The sequence below is a fragment of the Macaca mulatta genome, chromosome 4 (assembly GCF_049350105.2).
Source record: "Macaca mulatta isolate MMU2019108-1 chromosome 4, T2T-MMU8v2.0, whole genome shotgun sequence".
Lineage (NCBI taxonomy): Eukaryota > Metazoa > Chordata > Mammalia > Primates > Cercopithecidae > Macaca > Macaca mulatta.
Window position 1 is genome coordinate 112,355,441 of NC_133409.1, and position 12,039 is coordinate 112,367,479.

Here is a 12,039-nt window from a genome sequence, read left to right on the forward strand (position 1 = left end):
CTCAATACTTGAGTGCCATGCTCTCCTAGTTGTCATTTATCAAATTATTATTCTCATATATAGGAAGAATTGTCACATTTTTCTCATGTATAGGAAGAACAGCCATGAGTCAGCTTGCTGAGTCTGATTGGTCCAAGGGCTTCCTGGCACACTGAACCCCAGTCATGTAGAACCCCAGCTCTGTAGAAGAGGAGCAGCTATCACAGCAGTTTGAGTAATTGCAGACAAAGGTGAAGCAAGAAGAGAACAATATCAACAACAACTAGCAATGATAAAAAACAACCTACATTTACCTGGCACTTTTTTTTTTTTCTTTTTCTTTTTTTTTTTTTGATGGAGTTTCGCTCTTGTTGTCCAGGCTGGAGTGCAATGGCACTATCTTGGCTCATTGCAACCTCCGCCTCCCGGGTTCAAGCGATTCTCTTGCCTCAGCCTCCTGAGTAGCTGGGATTACAGCTGCCCACCACCACGCCCGACTAATTTTTGTATTTTTAGTAGAGATGGATTTTCGTCATGTTGGCCAGGCTGGTCTCGAACTCCTGACCTCAGGGGATCTGCCCACCTCAGCCTCCCAAAGTGCTGGGATTACAGGCATGAGTCACTGCGCCTAACCTATCTGGCACCTTTATGACCTGGGAAGTTTTGCAGTTTTATTCTCTGTTAAATGCATATCTGTTGAGCTTTTTCTGTTAGTAAAATGTACTCCAAGATTTCTTTCTTTCTTTCTTTCTTTTTTTTTTTGAGATGAAGTCTTACTCTGTCACCCAGGCTGGAGTGCAGTGGCGTGATCTCGGCTTACTGCAACCTCTGCCTCCCAGTTCAAGCAATTCTCCTGCCTCAACCTCCTGGGTAAGTGGGATTACAGGTTACCACCACCATGCCTGGCTAATTTTTTGTATTTTTAGTAGAGACGGGATTTCATCATGTCGGCCAGGCTGGCCTCAAACTCCTGATCTCAGGTAATCCACCCACCTCGGCCTCTCAAAGTGCTTGGATTATAGGCATGAGTCACGGTGCCCAGGCTTAATGCTGTATTTTTTAATACACACATGGTACAGAAGGATATAAGATGGCAAGTAAAATACCCCTTCTTAACCTACTTTCAAACTTTTTTCCTTTCCATATCTGGGCATAGAATTTGAACTCATTCTTTTTTTAAAAAAATTAATTTTTTTTTTTACTTTCTATAACAAAATATTTCAAACAAAGATAGAGGGACCAGTGTAATGAACTTAATTTACCTATTATCTAGCTTCACCTATTATCAATAATCTTGTTTTTATCATATTTCCCATATCCAGATTGAAGCAAATTCTAGACATCACATCATTTTAAAAAAATTAAAATAATTATTATTGTTGTTTTTATAGAGATGGGGGTCTCACTATATTGCCCAGGCTGGTCCTGAACTCCTGGGCTCAAGTAATCCTCCTATCTTTGCCACCCAAAGTGCTGGGATTATAGGCACGAGCCACTGCATCTGGCCCACATAATTTCATTTGTAAGTATTTTATAATTATTCAGTTTTTATTAATAGATTTTAGGTTTTAGAAGTTCTTTTTAAGTTTGTTTACAATAAAATCTTTATTCAAAAGACTGTAAAAAGTTATAACTATTACAGTCTGGCAAAGAGCAAATAAAGGCAAATAAAAAGTTCTCAGAATGTAGTTTCCTTCTTTTAAAATATGTAACTGTTGGCCGGGCGTGGTGGCTCAAGCCTGTAATCCCAGCACTTTGGGAGGCCGAGGCGGGTGGATCACGAGGTCAGGAGATCGAGACCATCCTGGCTAACACGGTGAAACCCCGTCTCTACTAAAAATACAAAAAACTAGCCGGGCGTGGTGGCGGGCGCCTGTAGTCTCAGCTACTCGGGAGGCTGAGGCGGGAGAATGGCATGAAACCCGGGAGGCGGAGCTTGCAGTGAGCCGAGATCACGCCACTGCACTCCAGCCTGGGAGACACAGCGAGACTCCGTCTCAAAAAAAAAAAAAAAAAAAAAAAAAAATGTAACTGTTTTCTTGGTAGAGGCAAAATCTTAAAAGGGATTCAGTTGCACATTTAAGTGTTTAGCCAGCCTTCTTCCATGCCCAGCAGTTAAGCCAGCACAGAAGGTCAAGCGTGAGCATGGTGGTTCATGCCTGTAATCCCAGCACTGTGGGAGGCTGAGGTGGCAGGATTGCTCGAGTCCAGGAGTTTGAGACCAGCCTGGGCAACATAGTGGGACCCTGTTTCTACAAAAACTAAAACTACAAAAAAAAAAAAAAAAAAGCACAGTGTTATAGCATGCACCTATAATCCCAGCTACTTGGGAGGACTGCTTGAGCCCTGAAATGAAAGGCTGCAGTGAGCTATGATCCTACCACTGCACTGAAGCTTGGGTGACAGAGCAAGACTGTCTCTAAAAAAAAAAACAACAAAAAACTAAACCAGCATAGAGAATCAGTTGCCTGTGGGCCCTGCCCAAGCCTCAGCCCACCTAGGAGTCTGAGGCTTTAAGGAGTCCTGTATGTACAAATGACAGACTCACACCATAGTCCACCCATCTGGAATATATCCCCTCAACAAAGCCTTGTCCTGGGGCAGCAGGCAGGCTGCAACCTGACATTCAAGAGTGGCTGGCCTTTTCTGCAGGAGGGTGGGAGGGCCTGAGCTGCCCTCCTGTGGCTTCAGGCATCTGGGATGAAGTGGTCCATGATATGGTGAGGATGGGTGGGGGAAAACTTTTTGACTGTGTGCTCATAGTTCACAGTGGGGATGATGGTCAGGGTGACAGTGTTCCTGGCTGTGGCCAGAATCTCTGAGATCTCTTTCAGCCCAATGACATTCTGCATAGTGCTTGTTAAATGTTCTTGAACCTGGCACACATGGTGGTTGGTGAAGAGTCCATGAGGACCACAGAGCTCCCTTTGACCACAGGGAAGACCTTTCCCTTCTTGATGATGAAGCCACCATGGCCTGTGCTGTCCTTGTGCATGGTGACAATCCACTGGACTGTCCTGTCCTGAATGACCATAACAATCTTCTTGGCCAATTACCTCTCATCTCTGCCAGATGGGCTTTTCCCATGTTCCACTTGGCACAGTCACGCCCATCAATCTGTAGGATTTGGTTCCCAAAGCACAGCAGCATGAGGGATGCAGTGGTGTTGGCCTGCACCACCTGCACAAAAGAGCCCCTTGTTGGTGGTCTGCAGCTGCAGCCCAGTCTTGCCATGTTTGTCTTTGCACAGGTGGATGTTGTGCATCTGGGGCTTGATCTCTCACCATGTGCCCAGGCTGTTCCTTGACCCCCTGGGCTGGTTAGGAACCTGAGACAGCAGTCTGCAGACAACAAGGCTCAGGGGGTCAGCCTGGCCTATGGGACCTAGTGCTTCAGAGGTTATTGGGAAGCAGGGGTAAGGATGGGGAAAGGAGGACGGAGAGGTCCCTGGGCCCAATTTCATCCCCAGACCACACACTTCATTTAAAAGTTTTAAATTTATAGAAAAATTGAGCAGACAGTACCATTCCATACTACATAATTCCAGTTTCCTCTGTTAATAACATCCCATATTATTTATTTATTTTTTGTCACTCAGGCTGGAGTGCAGTGGCGTGATCTTCACTCACTACAACCTCCACCTCCTGGGTTCAAGCGATTCTCCCACCTCAGCCTCCTGAGTAGCTGGGACTACAGGTACATGCCACCACACCTGGCTAATTTTTGTATTTTTAGTAGAGATGGGGTTTCACTATGTTGGCCAGGCTGGTCTTGAATTCCTGACCTCGTGATCCGCCCACCTCAGCCTCCCAAAGTGCTGGGATTACAGGTGTGAGCCACCATGCCCGGCCTAATAACATCCTATATTATTAAGTGTATCATATACATAGTTAACAAATACATTTCTTACAATTAATAACCAATAGTGATAAAGTTCATACTTACTCAGATTTTCTTTTTTTCTTTTCTTTTTTTTTTTTTTGAGATGGAGTTTTGCTCTTGTTGCCCAGGCCGGAGAGCAATGGTGCGATCTTGGCTCACTGCAAACTCTGGCTTCCAGGTTCAAGCGATTTTCCTGCCTCAGCCTCCCGAGTAGCTGGGATTACAGGCATGTGTCACCACGCCCGGCTAATTTTTGTATTTTTAGTAGAGACCAGCTTTCTCCATGTTGGTCAGGCTGGTCTTGAACTCCCGACCTCAGGTGATCTGCCTACCTCGGCCTCCCAGAGTGCTGGGATTACAAATGTGAGCCACCAAGCCCAGCCCATACTTACTTGGATTTTCTACATTTTTACCTAATGTCTTTTTTTCTGTCCTAAGATCCCATTCAGATTACCACTTTAAATTGTCATTTTTCTCCTTAAGGTTTTCTTGCCTATGACATTTTCTCATTCTTTGTCTTTAATGACCTTGGCAGTTTTGAAGACTACTGGTTAGGTACATTTTAGGATGCCTTTCTATTGGAATTTGTTTGATTTTTTTTCTTTTTCTTTTTCTTTTTTCTTTTCTTTTTCTTTTATTTATTTATTTATTTTTTGAGATGGAGTTTCGCTCTTGTTGATCACGCTGGTGCACAATGGCGCTATCTTAGCTCACTGCAACTTCTGCCTCCTGGGTTCAAGCGATTCTCCTGTCTCAGCCTCCTGAGTAGCTGGGATCATAGGCACCCGCCACTTCGCCTGGCTAATTTTTGGTATATTTAATAGAGATGGGGTTTCACCATGTTGGCCAGGCTGACCTCGAACTTCTGACCTCAGGTGATCCACCTGCCTCAGCCTCCCAAAGTGCTGGGATTGCAGGTGTGAGCCACCAGGCCCAGCCTGATTATTTTCTTATGATTAGGCTCGGATTTTAGATTTTTGGAGAGGAAGATCACAGAGATAAAGTACTGTTTTTCTTTTTTTGAGACAGTCTTGCTGTGTCATCCAAGCTGGAGTGCAGTGGCATGATCTTGCTCACTGTAACCTTCACCTCCTGGGTTCAAGAGATTCTTGTGCCTCAGCATCTGAGTAGCTGGGACTACAGGTGTGCACCACCATGCTGGGCTAATTTTTGTATTTTTGGTAGAGATGTGGTTTTACCATGTTGGCCAGGTTGGTCTCAAACTCCTGGCCTCAAGCAATCTGCCCGTCTCAGGTTTTACAAAGTGCCAAGATTACATGTGTGAGTCACTGCACCCGGCCTAAAGTACCGTTTTCATCACATCATATCAAGGGTACACACTATCAGCATGTTGCATGACTGTTCACATTGATCACCTGGCTAAAGTAGCGTTTGTCAGGATTCTCCACTGTAAAGTTACTCTTCCCCACCCCTTTCTTCTTTCTGTACTCTTTTGAAGAAAATCAACAGGCACAGCCTACACTTCAGGAGTGAGGAGTTATGCTCTTCCTCTCTTAGGATGAAGTATCTACATGATTTATTTAAAATTTTTCTGCACAGGAGATTCATCTTTTCTTCATATATTAATTTATGGATTTATTTATACTGATATGAACTCGTGGATATTCTTTTTTTTTTTTTTTTGAGACGGAGTCTCGCTCTGTCGCCCAGGCTGGAGTGCAGTGACCAGATCTCAGCTCGCTGCAAGCTCCGCCTCCCGGGTTTAGGCCATTCTCCTGCCTCAGCCTCCCGAGTAGCTGGGACTATAGGCGCCGGCCACCATGCCCAGCTAGTTTTTTGTATTTTTTAGTAGAGACTAAAAAATTTCACCGTGTTAGCCAAGATGGTCTTAATCTCCTGACCTCGTGTTTCGCCCGTGTCGGCCTCCCAAAGTGCTGGGATTACAGGCTTGAGCCACCGCGCCCGACCGTGGATATTCTTTTTTAAAAATGCACCTTCATTCTCAGATCGTTGATATTCATTTTACATTGTCGGTATAATCCAATACTTTGTTTTTAAAATTATTCCCAGCACGGTGGCTCACGCCTATAATCCCAGCACTTTGGGAGGCTGAGGCAGGAGGATCCCAAAGTCAGCAGTTCGAAACCAGCCTGGCCAACATGGCAAAACTCCGTCTCTACTAAAACTACAAAAATTAGCCGGGCATGCTGGCAGGCACCTGTAGTCCCAGCTACTCAGGAGGCTGAGGCAGGAGAATCGCTTGAACCTGGGAGGTGGAGGTTGCAGTAAGCCGAGATCACACCACTGCACTCCAGCCTGGGTGACAGAGTGAGGCTCTATCTCAAAAAAAAAAAAAAAAAAAAAAAGAATTATTCCAGTTTTGGCTATTGAGAGCTTTTTCAGCCGCTTCTTTTGTTCCTTTGGCATACCCCCATCACTCTTTTTTTTTTTTTTTTTTTTTTTTGAGACAGAGTATTGCTCTGCTGCCCAGACTGGAGTGCAATGGCACAATCTTGGCTCACTGCAGCCTCCGCCTCCGGTCCAAGTGATTCTCCGCCTCAGCCTCCAGAGTAGCTAGAGTTACAGGCGTGGACCACCATGCCTGGCTAATTTTTGTATTTTTAGTAGAGATGAGATTTCATCATGATGGCCAGGCTGGTCTTGAACTCCTGGCCTCAAGCGACCCACCCGCCTTGGCCGCCCAAGGTGCTGGGATTACAGGCATGAGCCACCGTACCCAGCCACCCCATCACTTTTTTTTTTTTTTTTTGAGCACTTTATTTTCTGGCACTATAATGTGCTCCAGGCTTATCTTGTATATTTCTTGCCCAGTCCTCAAGCCATTTCTGTTCGGGAGTCTCAGTTTTCTCGTAGGGGGTCACGAGCTAAGCCAACAGCCAGCTGAAGGCGCGCAGCCCACAAGGGTCTGAGTTCCGCCGCCCGGCCCAGTGCCTGTTCGCAGGTTCCCCAGAAGGGCGGGGGAGCGCGCCGGAGGCAGGGAGAGGCGGCGCGGGAGCACCGGGGCTTTGAGGATGGATCATGGCTTCCTCAGAGGAGGCGGGGGTTCCATTTTCCGTCGCCCACACCCCAGCCCCATTTTCGACGCCCTCTACTTGGCAGCCGGTGAGCCCCTAGCCCCGGCGTTTCTGGCTCCAGCCCCAGAAACCGTCTGCTAGACGCGCCGTCTGCTAGAGCCCCTGGAAAACGCCGGCCTGGCAGTCCTGGGTAGTGTTCCAGGCCCTTGAACTGCAGCGAGGGCAACCAAATGACAGGGGCGGTGACGGAGAGCATCCCTGAAAGGTAAAAAGTCGTCTAAAGGATCGAAGAAATGGAGGGCGAGCGAGTCCGTGGGCGGGACAGCACCTTCGGGTGCGGGTCGGAGGAGCGAGCCGCGGAAGAGGCGGGTAGGGCGGTGTAAATAGGCGGTGTAATTAGGTCGCAGAGCCGAGACCCTTCTGCTCCAGTGCCTCGGGCTTTCCTGGAGGCGGGCTGCGGGAGGCTGCTCCGTTCTCTGGGTCCTCTCCGCCGGTTCTTGTCGTTTGGTCAAGTCCTCAGTTGCAGTCGGTTATTGGAGAATGATCAGGGCCCAAAGATGGTTTACGTCGAGTCGTGGATGTTATCGCCGTTGTTTGGTGACCGAGCCCGGAGCTTGAGCCCTGGGAGGTCTTGCCAGCCGCATGTGGTCCCGTGCCCACCTCTCGCGGTGGGCACCTAGACTGTGTTAATCCACCTAGACTGTGCATTGGTCCAGTCTGGGTTGACCCCGACCCGAAGTAGCCCTTTCCTTCGCGTCCTAAACCTCGCTTCTCCGGTGGCGTCTGGTCCCTTCCCGCGGGCGGGCCCTGAGGTGCCGGGAGATGCTGTACTACTCGTGCCTTAGCGCGCACTTCCTTTCCCAGGCGAGAATCGCGAAATGCTGTCGGCCTTCCAGAGGCTGTTCCGAGTTTTATTTGTGATTGGAACGGTCTCAGAATGCGGAGTCCTGATCTTCATTTATGGATGCCCTTTCTCCAGACCCTTGCGATGCACCTGATCGGGACAGTGTCTTTCCAGCTTCGGATCCGCAGAAATCGAGGTGAGTGTCTTCAGGGGTCCTGGTAGGGAGAGCTTCCTTCACCCAGGTGCCAGGAAAGGTGAGTTTCGCTTCCGGGATCTTTCAGGATCACTCCAGCTCCTTAGTCTGAAGGCCTAGGACAGTTCTGCAAATCACCAAGTTTAAAAAAACCCTGGGTGTGCCCCCTGGTTTGTGAGTAGAAAGAGCAAGATGTGGTTGGAAAGGAAGATTGTGGCTAGAAGCAACCAAAGGCTGAAAATCTAGGACATTTGTGAACTGTAGGTTTAGAAGTCCCGGGAATCCCAGGGCAGCTCCTCTAGGGGACCATCTTCCACTAAATCTCTTTTGCGGGTCTGCCCCATGGCTTAGATATTCTAGGAGAGCTGATCTCAAAGCGGAGTCCCGCGATCAGCAAAATCAGCATCACCTGAGAACTCCTTAAAAACACAAACTGCCAGGCGCGTTGGCTCACGCCTGTAATCCCAGCACTTTCGGAGGCCGAGGCGGGCGGATCACTTGAGATCAGGAGTTTGAGACCAGCCTGGCCAACATGGTGAAACCCGTCTCTACTAAAAATACAAAAATTAGCCTGGTGCGCGCGCCTGTAATCCCAGCTACTAGGGAGGTGGAGGCAGGAGAATCGCTTGATCCTGGGAGGTGGAGGTTGCAGTGAGCCGAGATCCACCACTGCTCTCCAGCCTGGGTGACAGAGTCAAGACTCTGTCTCAAAAAAAAAAAAAAAAAAAAAAAAAAAAAATTAGCTGAGCTACTTGGGAGGCTGAGGCAGGAGAATCGCTTGAGCCCAAGAGGTGGAGGTTGCAGTGAGCAGAGATTGCTCCATTATTGCACTCCAGCCTGGGCGACAGAGCAAGACTCTGTCTCAAAAACAAACAAACAAACAACAAAAACTCTGTCACCCACCCCACATCCACAGAATCAGAAACTCTGGGGGTGAGGCACAGAAACTCGGGTTTTAAGAAGACCTCCAGGTGATGTGGATGCATGCTGTTGAAAATCCAGCTCTAGGGTCAGCTCCACAAGGCATGCACCTGATCAGCTGCTCTCTTTTTTAGCCAGAGCAGGAGCCAGGTGGTTGCACAGTTCTTCGTGGGCCTCTGGGCATTCCGTTTAAGGCTGGGGCCTGAGGGAATCTCAGGCAGGGATGGCATTGCTTGTGGAAAGCCTGCTGGCCTGGGGATCAAGAGGCCAAGACCCCAGTTCTGTTTGTGCTATGAAAGACGGGGACAGGGAAATGGATGTGTGTGGGCAAGTGTTCTTAAATCTGTAATGGTTTAAGTAACCGAAAACTCCAGCTTTTAAATAATGCTCTAATGGTTTTATTTATTTATTTATTTAATTTGAGGGAGTCTTGCTCTGTTGCCAGACTGGAGTGCAGTGACCCGATCTCAGCTCATTGCAGCCTCCGCCTACCAGGTTCAAGCAATTCTCTGCCTCATCCTCCCGAGTAGCTGGGATTACAGGCACCCGGCATCGCGCCCGGCATCGCTCTCTGCTAATTTTTGTATTTTTAATAGAGACGGGGTTTCACCATCTTGGCCAGGCTGGTCTTGAACTCCTGACCTCATGATCCACCCGCCTCGGCCTCCCAAAATGCTGGGATTACAGGCATGAGCCACCTTGCCCGGCCATTCTAATGGTTATATAATAAATAATTTACGTTAGTTTAGTGTTGTTCAGTGTTCTTTACAAGGTAAAAGGAAAAACATTTTCAAAAGGTAATTGTGTCTTCTCACAGTGTTCGGGGGTTCAAGTGAAAATTTTCTTTTCTTTCTTGCTTTTTTTTTTTTTTTTGAAATGAAGTCTCGCTCTGTCACCCAGGTTGGAGTGCAGTGGCGCAATCTCAACTCACTGCAACCTCTACCTCCTGGGTTCAAGCGATTCTCCTGCCTCAGCCTCCCAAGTAGCTGGGACTTACAGGCGTGCGCCACCACGCACCGCTAATTTTTTGTTTTTTTAGTAGAGACGGGGTTTTACCATGTTGGCCAGGATGGTCTCAATCTCTTGACCTCGTGATCCACCCGCTTCGGCTTCCCAGAGTGCTGGGATTACAGGCGTGAGCCACTGCGCCCGGCTAAGTGAAAATTTTCTAAAGGAGTCTTCAACTCACACCCCCACCACCCTGGGCACCAACCCTCACCCCAAGCTACAAGGAGGGTATTATCTATTATGGGGAATTCTGTCCAGCAGTCCAGACAGATGAGGGCAAAAAATAGTTCCTTGGTTTGTGAACCACAGGGCTCACTGCTAGCTTTAGCACAAGCAGTTCAGTTGCAGGAGTGAGATTCTTAGAAACCAGGTTGGAGTGAGTTGAGAAATTTAAATGGGATGCCTGTGGAATATGTTTAGTGGATGTTTTTAGAAAGCATAACTGATGCTCCTGGATGGGAAAACCTGGACAATTTTTGTTGAGATGGGGAACAAAGAAATAGCTGGAAACAGGGAGGCTGGGGGAAGAGGGAGCTTATTACTCAGGGTGTTGGGTGAGGGAGGACAGGGTTGATGCACGGGGAGGGAGAGTCTAGAAGTAGCAGCCTCCAAGCCCCAGTGAAAGCAGAGGGGGTTGTGATTTAGAGCTCTGGTGGAGGGGAGCAGCTTCTGGTAGAAGGAGGAGCATAAGTAGGAGCAGGAGGCAGGAAGGGTGAGGATTCAGGGAGCTGTATGGAAAGATTCATTCTGGTTGAAGAGAAAGAATACTCGTTTCTACCTTGTTTGATCCCTGATTACTTCATCTATCAATACTAATTAACATTTCTGCAATAAAAGCACTAAGTGCGTATGTACCTGCTTTCATAACTAATAACGCAAAACTTACAGACTTAAAAATATAATTTGCTCAATTTAAAAATAATCAGAGGCCGGGCACGGTGGCTCACACCTATAATCTCAGCGCTTTGGGAGGCTGAGGCAAGTGGATCACAAGGTCAGGAGTTCCAGACCAGCTTGGCCAACATGGTGAAACCCCATCTCTACTAAAAATACAAAAAATTTGCCGGGCGTGGTGGCAGGTGCATGCCTGTAATCTCAGCTATTTGGGAGGCTGAGGCAGGAGAATCTCTTGAACCCAGGAGGCGGAAGTTGCAGTGAGCTGAGACCGTGCCATAGCACTCCAGCCTGGGCAACAGAGCGAGACTCCATCTCAAAATAATAATAATAGTAGTAATAATAATAATAATAATAATAGGATATATTGAATGAAACATGTAAATTTTAATTAAATTGGCTGTGTGCGGTGGCTCATGCTTGTCATCCCAGCACTTTGGGAGGCTGAGGTGGGCGGATCACCTGACGTCAGGTGGAGTTTGAGACCAGCCTGGCCAACATGGTGAAACCCCGTCTCCGCTAAAAATACAAAAAAATTAACCAAGTGTGGTGGTGGGCGTCTGTAATCCCAGCTACTTGGGAGGCTGAGGCAGGAGAATTGCTTGAACCTGGGAGGCAGAGAGGTTGCAGTGAGCCAAGATTGTGCTATTGCACTCCAACCTGGGCAACAAGACTGAGACTCCGTCACACAGACACACACACACAGACACACACACATACACAAAAATTAAATTGGCTGGGTGTGGTGGCTCACGCCTGTAATTCCAGCACTTTGGGAGGCTAAGGCAGTCTGATCACTTGAGGTCAGGAGTCCAAGACCATCCTGGCCAACATGGTAAACCCCATCTCTACTAAAAATACAAAAATTAGCCGGGTGTGGTGGTGGGCTCCTGTAATCCCAGCTACTTGGAAGGCTGAGGCAGGAGAATCACTTGAACCTGGGAGGTGGAGGTTGCAGTGAGCCCAGATCATGACACTGCACTCCAGCCTGGGTGACAGAGTGAGACTATGTCTGAAAAAATATAAATAATTAAATCAAAAATCCAATATATTATATTCTCTTAAATGCTAAAAACTTTTAAAAGTAGCTAGAATATCTTAAAAATGTATTTGTTAACCTTTGAGGGCTTGCTGAAGTGCCAGGTCCTTTCTGTTTTGGATGTGTGCTCTTCTTCAATATTCAAAGAAGCCCATGAGATTGGTTCTCTGATTACTGCCTTGCAATTCAGACACAGAGAAACTAAGAAACTTATCTACAGTCACTCAACCAGTGAATGTAAAAGTTGAGATTTGAATCTTGGCTCGTATGCTCTGTTGTCTCC